At 32.5% G+C, this 15961-nt stretch overlaps 1 pseudogene; it reads left to right on the top strand.

Moving 5' to 3' along the window:
- Nucleotides 1–13366: 13366 nt before the first annotated feature.
- On the top strand, nt 13367–13456 carry LOC121494022 (annotated as a pseudogene).
- The last annotated feature ends 2505 nt before the right edge of the window (nt 13457–15961 follow it).

The raw sequence follows: 15961 nt of genomic DNA, 5'->3' as shown, positions 1-15961 counted from the left end.
ACTGTGAAAGAAACAGCATAAATGACAGTAAAAAGATGAAGCTAGAATTTTAAATGAATTACTAATGGTTGATAGTAGGCTGGTATGGGAGTGGGATGTCACTAGAGACTTCAGACAGTGAGTACTTACATATTCTTCCTCCAAGAGCCTCACTAGGCACTTATGGGATGATTAGGAGAACAGGAGGAGAAGCCACCTCCCTGCGATGGCTGAGAAAAAAGAGCAGCCAACACAGGAACTCCACTCCAAACATATATAAATTTATGTATAAATCTATTATAAGAAACTGGCTTGTACAATTATAGAGGCCAAGATCCTAAGGTTTGCAGCTTCAAGCTAGAAATCTAACCTTCTAGACTAAGTCAAATGTCTGAGAACAAGGAGATCTGAGCTGTCAGGCTCAAGCCCAAGAAGATCCAGTATTTTAGCTCAAGTTCAAAGGCAGAAAAAAGACTCATGTTCCAGGATGAACTATCAGGCATGAGGAGTTTCCACTTACTTGTTGAAAGTCAGGCTTTTAGTTCCGTTCTGGCATTTCACTGGTTGGGTAAGTGTCACCCCATTAAGGAGAGAAATCTACTTAACCGTTGGAACAATTCAAAAGGTTTCTTATTGAAAAACAACCTCATAGCTGTATCGAGAATACAGTTGAACTGAAGATCTATCTGGGCACTCTATGACCCAGTTAAATTGACACACAAAATTGACCATCACAGTAAGAACAATAATAGTCTTACCTTACAAGGCTAAAGAACTAGAGGGCTAGAATGCTTGAGAGCATCATATAAAAACTGCAGTTGGGAAAAGGAAACAAGGGAGGACAATGGGAAATTAGCTATCCCTGATGGTGGAGTGAGGATACATGCTAAGACGATGACTTTATCTGAAGGAATAGAGAAACACCTGCGAAGGACACATCTCCCAGTTACAATTCACAGTCCCTGCCTAAGACAGAGTCGTAATAATAAACTTAGAAAAAAAAAAAAAAAAAAAAAAGAAAACACACACACACGCACACACACACACACACACACATGCATACCACCATCAACACTGTAACCCTCATAATAATTGGGTCAAAGCAGGAATGCAGCTGTGATAGCTACAGGCTCTCTTTGGGAAAGCTGTGAAAAACAAAATCAACAAAAGAAGATCCAAGCTGAGAGAGGAGACAAAAATAAAATACTAGTATGTCTTCTTCTCCCCTCTCCTGGGTCATCCAGCATTTTATATGGCGGTACTTTAGCCATACAGCAACTTCAGCACTTTCCGCCAAGCTAACATCTTTCTTTCACTCATTATCTTTGTATATGTAATATTAAATATATTTGTAAAATAAATCACATTGGAGCAGATATAAAATACAAAAATCTGTTCATCAGTGTATTCAGTTAGAGGATGTTTCATCTCACTATGCTTCCTAGAACACTGAACTTATATACATCTGCTAGATACCATATAATTTAAGTTTATGTTATGGATGTTACTTGTGCATTTCTTCATGCTTATTTCTAAATTTTATTCTGACATGGAGAAATTCTGCCCTTTGGAAAAACCTGAAAACAAATGGAATAAAAGTCAGTGCAATAACAGGAAAAAAAAAATTCTATACCCCTCCCAATTAATTTAAGATTATATAAGATTTAATAGGATTTAGGGCTATCTACATCTAACTACCAGTCTTCAGAATAGCCCACCTTCAAAATTACAACTAGTGACAGGTATATTTAAAATAGTCAAGAAATGGGCTTTTTTTTTTTTAAGATTGTATTTATTTATTCATGAGAGACGCAGAGAGAGAGAAAGAGAAGCAGAGACACAGGCAGAGGGAGAAGCAGGCTCCACACAGGGAGCCCGATGTGGGACTAGATCCTGGGACTCCAGGATCACGGCCTGGGCCAAAGGCAGGCGCTAAACCGCTGAGCCATCCAGGGATCCCCCAAGAAATGGACTTCTTTACTTAATTCTGTAATTACATATATGTATAGTACTTCTTTAAAATATGGCCCAATATGGCACATTTATCAGTTGACATATAGGCAATTGTCAGTATAACAGTGTAAGTTAAAGTCATTTTACACAATATATTAATAGATAAAATGACTTGGTAGCAGTTATTTGACCAATTTTTAACAACATATTTGGTTAAAATTTATTAAAGGCAAATAATTTTACTCTACAATATTTCCCATGGTTATTTAATATATGATTTACTATATTTTTCACCACATATGCATTTTCCCCTGATTTTGCATATTCTGAATTGTAAAATCATATTTAGTTTGATGCTATGGCAGAGATGTGACCCATATACAGGAAATCTATGGAGAGATATAAATCTCTGGTGGTTATTTTTCCAAATTTGATTAATTATAGACCTACTTGAGGCACAAAGAAGGAATGAAGCAAATGCAATATAGTTTGCTTTCCACCTTTGACATTATAAGTTTATCATAAGGGCAAAAGACGCTGGCTACTTTATAGTTGACAAGTATATAAGTGTCTAGTTATAGCAGAGGTAACTGTGAATCACATATTACTGTGCAAGTACTGGTTTTCTTCTGTAATTCAGAGTTAGTTTCCAATTTAAAACTCTCAGGCACATGGTTTTTTTAATATAATATGCATTTTTATAAATCACATAGTAAACTTTTCTCAGTTAATGTCAGTTTTTAAAATGAAAGTTAAAAAAATCAATTGGTAGAAAAGCCTTATTGATACAAAGTCTTTGGAACTTGGTTAGATTTAGTTTAGCTTAGATATTAAAACATATTTTTGCTGTCTTTTTAATGGCATAATATTTTGTTTTTGGTAAAGGTCCAGACCAGCACTGTCTAGTAGAAGTTTCTGCCATTATAGTGGATCCTGAACACTTGAACATGGCTAGAACAATTAAAATACCAAACTTTAATTTTTTTAAATTAATTTATATTTAAATATGAATAGCTGCATTTGGCTGGCAAATACTATATTGGACAGCACCAATTCATTAATATGATTTGCATAGCTGGAGTGTTATTGAGTCTGAGAGAGGGTATACAACATGTTGTTTCCATTATATATCTTAGTTCTGTTAATCTTGGTCAATCCCTTAGATATTTAATGCAGCATCTATTGAAAGCTGATTAACAGAATATAAATTGACCATCTAATATATAGAATAGAATATAATTTGAATATAGAATATAAATTGTTCCATCTAATTATGAGAAGACAACATATTCTATTAGTCTATTTGTCTTCAGTCTACCTCTACATAAAGACGTAGAAAAGGGAAAATCAGGGATCCCTGGGTGGCGCAGCGGTTTGGCGCCTGCCTTTGGCCCAGGGCGGGATCCTGGAGACCCGGGATCGAATCCCACGTCGGGCTCCCGGTGCATGGAGCCTGCTTCTCTCTCTGCCTGTGACTCTGCCTCTCTCTCTCTCTGTGACTATCATAAATAAATAAAAAAATAAAAAAAAAAAAAAGAAAAGGGAAAATCATGGGAAGCCTGGGTGGCTCAGTTAGTTAAGCATCTGCCTTGGGCTCAGGTCATGATCTCAGAATCCTGGGATGGATCCCTGCACCAGCTCCCTGCTCAGCGGGGAGTCTGCTTCTCCCTCTCCCTCTACCCCTGCTCGTGTGCTCTCTCTCTCTCTCTTTCAAATAAATAAAGTTTTTTAAAAAAGAAAACCACCGTTGTACTTATACTTCAGAAATACAAGATATGCTTAGACATGTAAATAAGTTAATAATATTATGTATTTTTTCTCTGTAAGCTATCCTATATTGCCCTCAAGTGTTTAGTCTATTAAAATGTGTATCCTAATTTTGGCACTTCTTAACTTGGTAGCAAAATGTCAGTTTTGAGTATTTTTTGTTTTAGTGTTTGTAAAGACACGTATAACATTTTTTGAGGTCATATATTTAAAAAATATATTAAATAAAAATTGAACAATTAATTCAGCTACGTAAAACACAATGATGTTTCAAACCATTTCAATTTCGCTAACTATATGACAAAGATGAAGAGCTATAAGACTGGCTGTAAGTGGTGAGCTGAATTACTGAGAACTGTAAGAGTGTTTGCTATAAAAATATGCCACTGACTCTCTAAAAAGAATTTTTATAAACAATGCTATAAGATGTTCTTTTTAAAGCCTTCCATAAATAAGTCTTAAATAGATTAAGTTGACAACCAAAAACAGAGAACAACTACCAATTAGACAGCAAAAAAAAAAAAAAAAAAAAAAAAATTAATGAAATGCCATTCAGACAAATATCCATTGCAATGAACATTACTTTTTTTTTTTTCCTTGTTACTATCTTAACTGGACTATTCATGAAAGAAAATTTTAAAATTCTCTTAATTTTTTGTTATTCTATAAATAATTTCTTAATGTCCTAGTCAAATTCACTTTCAGTATAATACCATTGGCATATTATATGTGAATAATATGAACTCTGAAACTAAAGTTTTTTTCTCTTTATTTTTTCTTATATTATGAAAAAGTATAAAGTGTGTCTTTCTTTAGATCTAATTAGGAAGTTTGGAGATAATTCTCTTCATATCCAATAGAGACAGAACAGCTATCTGAACACTTCACCCAAATTGCTATGTATCACCAGAGTTCATGTAAAAAAGGATCAATAGAACTTCAGGGTACTAGTTTACTGTCTTCTCTGCCTTACAGCAGAGAAAAGTACTAGAGAAATACTACAAAACGATGATTATGTCTCAGGCTTGTCTCAGTAAGAAACAGAAGAGGCAATTTTATTTTTTATCCTTGCTCTGTACAGAGTACATAAACACAACATGGATATAAAAAGCATATTAACTCCTATTTATACAAATAAGTGTTCAAACAAGAAGAAAATGAATCATGACCGTTTAGCACTTAGCATTCCAAATCCACTTAAGGAAAATATAAATCTATTAAAATAACCAATAAGACCAAATTTTCTTTTTCAATTTAGCTATGCAATGCTAGAGAGCTCCTTACAAACTTTTATCTCTAATCGCTATTCTTATTTTTGGCAAGTCAGTCGGTACTAAGCTTTTATCCATGTGCTCATATAATTCTCTTCAGATTAAAAATAAATAAAAGATGAGAATCCAGCTTTAAGGATGTGGCTAAAAATATAACTGCAATAATAAGAAGCAGATAGTATATTTTACACAACACATAGTAGGATTCACTAGTAAGCAATTGGTTGTAAAAGCTGATGCAGGTTTGAAGCTGAGTGATTTTACTAAGGCATGATTTCTACTTTTAAGGAGCAAAGGGAAAAAAAAAGTAAATTAGATATGGAAGAAAAGTTTCTAAGTTCTAATTATTTCGAAGTTTAAGTACTTTTAAAATTATAAATTAATACAAATATATATATATTATGCACCTTTATAAATAAAATGAAATCTAATTAAAATTAACTTATAAAAATTATGTAGTCAGTATTAAGACAGAAAGAGCAAACATTTTTTGAGTGCTTACTATGTGGTAGATAAGACTTAGCACTTCAAATGAATTAATTCATCCAATCCTAATGATAAATCAATGTTTTGGTTACTATTACTATCCTCACTTTACTGATTAAAAAACTGAAACTAAGTGGTTAGCAAATTTGCCAAAGATACCAGCCTGGAAGTGCAAATTACTGGATTCAAATATAATCACTGAGACTATAGGCTCTCATCTTTAACCCCTGCATTACACATCGTCAAGATCCCCTGCAAATTCCTATTAAGTTTACTAATTTCAATCTTTTTTTTTTCCTCCTGGAATAAATAGTTTGCTAATTGAATTCTAATTGGGCCATATACTCAGTTACTAATTTTTTTGTTCAACGAACACTTTTTGAATTAATTATATGAGAGACCTTGTACTAATCACTGAACTTATCACACTGCATTATAATGTCATTGTACATACTCTCACAAATCTTAGAGTTTACCTATGGAATAGATTAGTAAATAGTCATGTAAATACAATAACTAAAAGAGAAAATAGTTAATGTTTCTATGATAAAAGTAAATTGAAAATTTTGGAAACATTCAATAAAGGTAACTGGATAAAATAAACAAAGAAGTACATTAGAAGATGTAAAAAAGGAAAAAGAATAAAAATCTATTAGAATTTTTGCCTTTAGATTGTTTTGCAAGTTTCTTCAATATCTAGTTCACTCTGACAAAGTCGAAACTGAAGTCAATGATGAAACACCTTGGTTTTAGTGATAGAAAAAAGATGACATGAGATTCTGTTCAGTATACCTATATTGAAAGAAATGCCTTGGTCATTTATCAACAGAGTACAAATAAATATAGATTTATATGGTTTAAATAAAAATAAAATATTTGATTATGGAATTTTTTTTCCCTTAAGACCCCAAGTACGAATTATATGAGACAAAGACAGTGTATCTACTTTTATTCATTAGTTATTTGTCAGGTAGAAATGATGGTTAGCATTCATACCAGGTATATATTTTTAAATAAAATTAGACAATCTGATATTTCTACTTTATTAAATTTATTAGAATTTTTGTAGTTTGTTATGTGATAAGTTTTCACAAATACTTTATAGACTTTTAGATGGAAATTGTATTCATTCAAAGATTATGAGCCTAATGTATTTCTCATTATTCTGTAGTAGTCGTTAATTTCTTTGAAAGTTTTCAAGATATATTCTTTTTTCTTGAACATTATGAAATTTAATTAGAATATGTCCAGGCCTGGGCATTAAAAAATAATAATTGTTTGTTGTTTTTCTTGGTCCCATTAAACTTTACATATTTTAGTCTTGTATTTTAATTATATTCTGTGAAAATACTTTTAAAATTAACTCTCTAAAAAAATACATGTATGATGGAATATTACTCAGCCATGAAAAAGAATGAAATTTTGCCATTTACGAAAACATGAATAAAGCTAGAATATTATGCCAAGTAAAATCAGTCAAAGAAAGACAAATACCATATGATTTCACTCATATGTGGAATTTAAGAAACAAAATAAACAAGTAACAGGCAAAAAGAAACAGAGAGGCAAACCAAGAAACAGACTTTTAACTATAAAGAACAAACTGGTGGTTACCAGAAGGAGGTGAGAGGGGATGGAGGAAATAGGGGATTGGAGTTAATGAATACACTTTTCATTATGAAAAAAAATGATAAAAAGAAAAAATATACATGTATTTACCTACAATGCTCTAGATACTGTTACAGCATTTGGGATATTTCATTGAAAATGGGGAAATAAACCAGTATTTTTAAGGAAGGCCCATTTTAGCATTTATTTTTAATTGGAGTAATTTGATTATTTTATTCTTCCTGTTTTTCCCTTCTGGTGAAAAATGAGTAATAAATAATAAATAATCTCAAAGAACTGCTAGAAGATAGTGGTTACAAGCTTAATAATGAGAAATGAGAAATGCATTTGTAGATAATAGTCTCTAAATACTTAAATATATGTATATTTTCTAACCTCATCTGTGTGAACAAGTCTCAGCATAGTTATTGACAAAGCAAACAAATCTGTCTTAGTATCTAATATGCAGCATGCAGTAAATTTACTATACTATGTTTTTGTCCAAATATAACTCAACCACAATTTATATACATGCCAATCTAAGTCATTGGTTCAGGGCTAGTTAATTTGACACTGGAACACTCATTTAAAAGAGATTGTTTCTCCAGCCTAAGCAATCAGAACAAGCATAGACGTGAAAATTGGTTCTGTAAAATAGAAAAAAGCAAAAATAAAACAGAGATGATTGTGATAGTCTTTGATGACCAGTTCAAATGTCTCCAAATGCCTGTAAGCTAACTAGTACTTAATTTCATTTAAAGATTAAATCATGTAACCTAAAATAGACTTTATTATGGTCAAAAAGTTTGAAACAAATTGCTATTTCATCATGATATAATTAACATAAATATTAGCATAAAGCAAGTAAAAAGGTAATATCGGATTAACAGAACTCCATCAGATTAATATCAGATAATTTTTTAGAAATTATAAATTAGAACAGACTTTCTTTTTTTAAGATTTTATTTATTTATTCATAAAGACACACAGAGAGAGAGAGAGGCAGAGACATAGGCAGAGGGAGAAACAGGCTCCATGCAGGGAGCCCAATGTGGGACTTGATCCCAGGACTCCAGAATCATGCCCTGAGCCAAAAGGAAAAATTTACATATCCTTTTGGTATACTGATGAATAGCTTACTCTTGGGAGATAATTCCTATGGATCTTTTGCATTTCTACTTAACTTCAGACTAAGAGACACTGACCACTTAAATCTAGATACATTATAAAATCTCAACCACTGAGCCACCCAGGCATCCCTAGAACAGACTTTCCTGTAACAAATAGATTTCAAGCATTAGTTCACTAACACTGAAGGATTTCTGAACAATATTTATGTTTGTATCACTCGAGATTAAGAAGCAAAACTTAGCTAATGCTCAATAAATAGTTATAAGCTGACCAAATGACTAATTAGTCTTCCAATTTTTTAATAAATTGTTCTTTTAAGAAGTGCCTTAGGGAATGTAAAAATTTCTAATTATCCTAGGCTGATGTGCCACCCATAGTAAATATTTGCTTTTTGATTTATATTTCATGAGAGTGAGATAGTAGTAATAATTATTACTTTCATAAAGAAAGTTAACCCCTCATTTTTTTTTGTTTTTTTTTTAACCCCTCATTTTGATTAAACTTTCATTATCTTTTTCTGTAGGAAGATGTATTAAACTTTTATTAGAGTTTATCTCTATCTTCTATGTTTTTATTTTTTATTTTGTATGTCTTTACAATAAAATTAAATAATAAATAATAATAACTTCAGCATTGGCATATTTATTTTTAACTTACTTATTTTCTTTTAGTGAAATGCATGGTGTAAGGAGAGTGCTTTGCACCTTATATGTGTGTGTGTGTGTGTGTGTGTGTGTGTTTATTTAAAACAATCTATGATCATAATGTGGAGGAACAGGAACTTTTATACATCACCTGTGGGAATAGAAAATTTTACAGTCACTTCAGAACACAGTTTGACAGTTTCCTACAAAGCTAAAAATATTCTTACCCTATGGTCCAGCAATTGCACTCCTTGATATTTACACAGATGAGCTAAAAATTTACTTTCACAAAATAATATACACATGGATATTTACAGCAGCTTTATTCACAACTGTGAAAAATTGGAAGCAATCAAGATGTCTTTAAACAGGTGAACGCATAAATAAAATATAATATATACATATAATGAAATGTCATTCACTTCTAAAAAGCAATGAGCTATCAAGACATGCTAATATATAGAAAACCTTTAAGGCATATTGCCAAGTGAAAGAAGCCAATCTGACAAGATTCCAACTATATTATTGCAATGCTATAACAATCTGGAGAAGAAACTATAGAAACAGTAAAAAGATCAGTGGTTGGCAGTGAAACAATTCTATATAATCCCATAATGGTGGGCACATGTCATATTTTGTCAAAATCCATAGAATATATAGCACAAAATGTGAACCCTATTGTAAACTATGGACTTTGGGTGATCATGGTATTTTTTTTAATTTTTTTATTATTTATTTATGATAGTCATACAGAGAGAGAGGCAGAGACACAGGCAGAGGGAGAAGCAGGCTCCATGCACCAGGAGCCTGACATGGGATTCGATCCCGGGTCTCCAGGATCGCGCCCTGGGCCAAAGGCAGGCGCCAAACCGCTGCGCCACCCAGGGATCCCTGATCATGGTATATTAATGTTGGTTCATCAATTATAACAAATGTATCACTCTGGTGGAGGATGTTGATAATGAGGGAAGCTCATGTGTGGGAACAAGGAGTGTATGGGAACATGATCTCAGGATCCTGGGATCCAGCTGCATTGTTAGGCCCCTTGCTCAGCAAGGAGTCTGCTGCTCCCTCTCCCTTTGCCCTCCACCCCTGCTCATGAACTGTCACCCTCTCTCAAAATAATAAATAAAATCTTTGAAAATAAATAAATAAATTGCTAGAAGTTCATTATTATTTTATTTTTAAGCTTTTAAATTTTACTCATTTCCCTCAAAATTATGAAATTTGTTATGTCTGAGGTGGTTATTTTATTTTTAAAAAATTCATCCTTTATGTGTTTTCTCAGTGCTGTATATTAAGGTCATGATATTTACATCATAGAAGCTGATACAGGGCAGCCCCGGTGGCACAGCGGTTTAACGCCGCCTGCAGCCCAGGGTGTGATCCTGGAGACCCTGGATCAAGTCCCACGTCAGGCTCTCTGTATGATGCCTGCTTCTCCCTCTGCCTGTGTCTCCGTCTCTCTCTCTCTGTCTCTATGAATAAGTAAATAATAAAAAATATATATATAAAAAAAAAGAAGCTGATACATTATAAAAAAGAACACCAATTTTATAATTCAACAGACCTTGATTTGAATACCAGCATTACTGTTTAGTAGACATATTCTTGGTCATAAGCATAATCTTTCCAATAATAATTATAATAAAGCAAATAATAAAAAACCTGTGGTTGTTTTGTTGTTTTTCACGTAGTATGCACCTTTCTTTCTTTTTTTTTTTTTTGCACCTTTCTTTCTAGAGAATGTTTTAGTATGTAAAAAATATAAGCCTTATTTTTGAAAAATAAAACAAAATAAAAGCAAATTAATTTTGTTATGGATTTTAACTTGAAAATTACTCTTGGAGGGGTGCCTGTGTGCCTCAGTCATTTAAGTGTCTGCTTTGGCTCAGGTCATGATCTTGGGGTCCTGGGATTGAGCCCTAATTCAGGTTCTGTGCTTAGTATGGAGTCTGTTTGAGTTTCTCTCCCTCTCCTTCCACCTCTCCCCAAATAAATAAATATTTTTAAGAAATTATTCTTGGAAAAATTTACATATCCTTTTGGTATACTGATGAATAGCTTACTCTTGAGAGATAATTCCTATGGATCTTTTGCATTTCTACTTGACTTCAGACTAAGAGACACTGACCACTTAAATCTAGACATCCTTTCCAAGAATATTGATATTTTTTAGCATTTGATTTCTTTTTCCAAGATTCAACAGAAATTCCCTTGCATTTTGGACATTGAATTATTTAATATCCCTCTAAATAATACCCTTGTTTTATCATCTTTTAACATCTTTCACAACTATAATACGTGAAACTGTTATGCACACCACAGAAAGTGCATAAATTGTCATAACAGTAGTTTTATTTTTAAATAATTTATGTATTTATTTTGATTTTATTTATTTATTTATGAGAGATGCACAGAGAGAGGTAGAGACACAGGCAGAGGGAGAAGCAGGTTCCATGCAGGAAGCCCGATGTGGGACTTGATCCTGAGACTCCAGGTTTATGCTCTGAACCAAAGGCAGATGCTCAACCCCTGAGCCACCCAGGCATCCCTCATTACAGTGATTTTAAAAATGCAGTTGTTCAAATGATTTTTCCATACACAAAATCATTTTTAAAGTTTCTATAATTTTAAAAATTTGTTTTTGTTTTATAACTGAAGTAATATTGTAGACTTGAGTGAAAGAAGAGTTAATAGTATAATTTGAAACTTCCATGAAAATAACAAATAAAACCTAATTGCAATCTTCTGCATGATTAATAGGCTAGAATTTCATTTTTAATTTCATCATACAGCATGTTAACTATGGTCTTTTAGTTAAATAAATTTAATTTCCTAGGAGATCAAGCTACATGTATGCAGTATCTGAATACTTCATATTATTATTTTAATTTCATATCTACTGAATTTGATTAATGATTTACTTTAATTTTAAAAAGCTGAAAAACTTTATTTTATTAAATATCACTGCTTGAACGGAATAAAATAGTGATGAGCTTCTATGTTAATGGTGTTTTGATGCATGTACTACAAAAGTGAAAATACAACTTCTTGGCTTTCCTATTATTTCCCATAGTCTTAGGAACATTTTTAAAATTATGATATTATGGAACAGATTCTAAATAAAAAGAAAAAAATCTGAAAATAAAGTTTACATAAATATTTCAACCAAGTACATAAAGTGGAATTTTGAGGAAAATTTTGACACAAGCTATAATACTCAAAATGTTAAGGCTAATTCAATCTATTTCAATCCACCTTTAGTAAAATCCAGACAGAGTGGATTTGTATACTTACTTGTATGCATTATGCCACTTCTGGAAAAGCTACTATCTTACTAGTTGAATTTCTGAGTGAGTCAATTTCTTCACAAATCTTTATGTATTTCAACACATTTTGGAATAGATTGGAAACTATTAAAACATTAATATAGGGTAGCCTGGGTGGCTTAATGGTTTAGCGCCTGACTTCAGCCCAGTGTGTGATCCTAGAGACCTGGGATCGAGTCCCACGTCCCAGGTCCCAATCCCCCTTGATTATGGCAATTTTTTCACAATGAATATGCATATCAAAGCATCACGTTGCTTCTCCCTCTGCCTGTATCTTTGCCTCTCTCTGTATCTCTCTGAATAAATAAAATATTTTTTTAAAATTAATAGAAATAATGCTGAAGTTAGTACAAATCACATATCTACTATATGTGTGTAAATATACATAAAGCTATAGTAGACGTAGCATATCACATTTATATATATAAGATATATATTCATATGCTTGCTGAATAAAGTTATTAGTTCATTTTCATTGCTACAGCAGCAAAGCTATAACGTTTTTAACTTTAAAAAATCATTTTTAATAATTAGGGACCCTGGGTGGCTCAGTGATTGAGCATCTGCCTTTGGCCCATGGTGTAATCCCAGGGTCCCTGGATGGAGTCTTGCATCGGGCTCCTTCAGGGAGCCTGCTTCTCCCTCTGCCTATGTCTCTGTTTCTCTCTCTGTGTCTCATGAATAAATAAATAAAATCTTAAAAATAAATAAAAATAAATTATTTAAAAATAATTGTCCTTTCTTTTGATGCCTTTTAAATTTCTAGGGTCCTGAGGTCTCCCTGCCCCCAGTGGAGGCTATGGGTTGGGGTAGGGGTCTCACAGTCTGAAGTGCCTCTGTTTCCACACGGTGGGGCCAGATGCTTAGGCACTGAAGGGCCATGTGCACACAGCGTTCACCACATGGTCTCAGGCATGAGAACCAGCAGAGGACAGCCAACCCAAAGACCCCAGGTACCAGGAGCTGTTGATCTCCTAGAATTCTGTTTGTTCTTCTCTGAGATGGAAATAATGACCCCAAAGCAGGTGGCGTGGGAAGAGGGAAGGACAAAGGCAGGGGTGCAAAAATTAAGCTTACATTTAATTATATAGATAAGCAAGTAAGTATTCCCAGAACCAGAGGAATGATCATAAATGTAATTATGATTGGCTCCAATTAACAACTATAAATCACAGAATTAAAATCCCTTTTATTCTTGCTTTGGCAGCACATATACCAAAATTGAAATGATACAGAGAAAATAAGCATGGCCCAGTGCAAGTCTGACAAGCAAATTCATGTTTTTCTAAAACAAGAAAAAAGAAAATGTTAACCATGTGAGGTGATGGATATTTCATTACCTTGATTATGGCAATTATTTCACAATGAATATGTATATCAAACATCACATTGCACACCTTAAACATATAACAACTTTTATTTGTCAATTATACCTCAATAGAGGTGAAAAAAAAATTGTTTTACTTTTGCTGCTACCACTACTTACTCAGCTATAACAAAGATGACACATCAAAGTTTATATTGTTCTATTTAGCATGCTCTTTTACATATGTTATCATGCTTCATATTTACAATAACCTGACTAGGTGTGTATTGTTATTGTCATTTTATTGATAAGAAAATCAAGGCTCAGAGCTCAATAACTAGATCAGTGTCTGTTATTTAGAAGAAGGTAACAGGAATACTAATAAATATAAAAAAAGAGCAATGTTTGTATATAAGACAATTAGTTCAAAAGACAGGTTGTCTTAGGATATGTCAGATGATGAAAATATAAATATAGATATGACTTTAATATCTATCTTCTAGATATTTATGAAAACAATAATTATGATGTAACATAATAAATGATAAATTATACATATTTGCAAGGTAAATGGAAATGAATCTTATTGCCGAATCCTAAAATATACTTTAAAAAATAATGATGACAGTTATTTCAACATTGGTACTGTACATATTTATATATAAGTTAAATGATAGGTAGATATAGACCAACTGTCAGAGGAATCGAAAGAAAATAGATTACTGATTCTGAATTTGTTATTACAAATGATTACATTTATAAAGACTAAGACTTTGCACAAAATAATGAAATAAAAATAATTCAGGAGCATCTGTGTGGCTCAGTCCACTAAGTGGCTGCCTTCTGGTCAGGTCATAATCCTGGAGACCTGGGATTGAGCCCCACAAAGGGTCCCTGCTCATTAGGGAGTCTGCTTCTCCTTCTGACTGTCACTCTACTTGTGTTCTCTCTCTCAGTGTCTCTTTCACTTTCTCTCCTTCAAGTAGATAAAATCTTTAAAAAATAATGCAGCTTATTTTTTTTCTGATATGGCTGGGAGGACTTTAATTTTATGTAGAAGTTTACAAATTTATGAAGAGGCATAATTCCTACCAAAACTTGATGGATAGCTGCCAATTACATTTGGGTTAATTTATTTTCCTTTTCTGGTTAAATTGTTTTTCTTTCTGTTTTTGTTTTTACAATATTTTAATTTCTTCAAAATGAAGGCTTTTTCAAAGATCAATAATTAGAATAACAGGATTAAATAGCCAAAACTTTGGGTAACAAAAACATGAAATAGAATTGCCCACTACAATGAAATAACTAGTAGTGGAGAAAATAAAATTATGAAAATACAAAAACAACAAACTCTAGAAAATATATAAATAATATCAGGAGAGAGATGTGATTAAACATTTTAACTACTTAAATTAACAAGAAAATTTAAAAAATGCTTTTGAGAAAATACAATTGGTTAATATGACTTTCCGGTTGAAAAAAAATTGTGTATTGGTAAACTGGACAAAGTGAGAATGTCTAGATGCAAACACAAAAATATAGATAGATATAGATAAATAGATGTCAGATGGATGGATAGATAGAAAGATATATAGATGATAGATAGATGATAGATAGATGGATAGATGATAGATAGATAGAGGCCAGATAAAATTAGATGACAAAGAGATGGATGGAAGATGGCAATTGGGAGGCATTTGGCTTTTCGATTGTGTAAAATAGACATAGAAATTTAAACACTCACATACTTGGAGTTGTAAAAGTTAGAAGTTCTAGATTTCTTTTAAGGTCTGAAGAAGAAAAAAATGGAATAAAATAATAAATATATGCATATTGGATTGAGTATATTAAAAAAGTCAAGAAATAAAGCTATGAGTTGTTCATTGAAGGGATCAATAAAATTGACAAAACTTTGTGATGGGTGTGAACTAAATTTATGTAATTATTTCCAAACTATATATCTATCAAATCATTATGTTGTCTATCATAAACAAATACAATGTTATATAGCAGTTAAATCTTAATTAAACTGAAAAAATAAAATTGACAAATCACTGGAGAAATTGTTTTTAAAAATGAGAGACGGAATACCAAATATCAGGAATAACAAAATGAGAAGTAATTACACCAGGTGCTAACCTTTTACTTAAAGGATCAGATGGGGGCAGCCCAGGTGGCTCAGCAGTTTGGCACCGTCTTCAGTCCAGGGCCTGGTCCTGGAGATCTGGAATTGAGTCCCACGTTGGGCTCCCTGCGTGCTGCTCCCTCTGCCTGTGCCTCTCATTAATAAATAAATATATTAAAAAAAACTTAAAAAAAAAGGATCAGATGGTAGATATTTTAGGCTTCTTGTTGTAACTACTCAACTGCTTATTGCAACTACTCGAACTCTTTCTGCTGTCGTGGCATAAAAATCGTTATAGACCATATGTAAATAAATGCACATGACTGTGTTCCCTAATACTTTATAAAAACTGACAGGCC

The sequence above is a fragment of the Vulpes lagopus genome, chromosome 6 (assembly GCF_018345385.1).
Source record: "Vulpes lagopus strain Blue_001 chromosome 6, ASM1834538v1, whole genome shotgun sequence".
NCBI classification, from domain to species: domain Eukaryota; kingdom Metazoa; phylum Chordata; class Mammalia; order Carnivora; family Canidae; genus Vulpes; species Vulpes lagopus.
The sequence above is the reverse complement of the archived record's forward strand: the minus strand, read 5'-3'. Positions and strand labels throughout refer to the sequence as shown.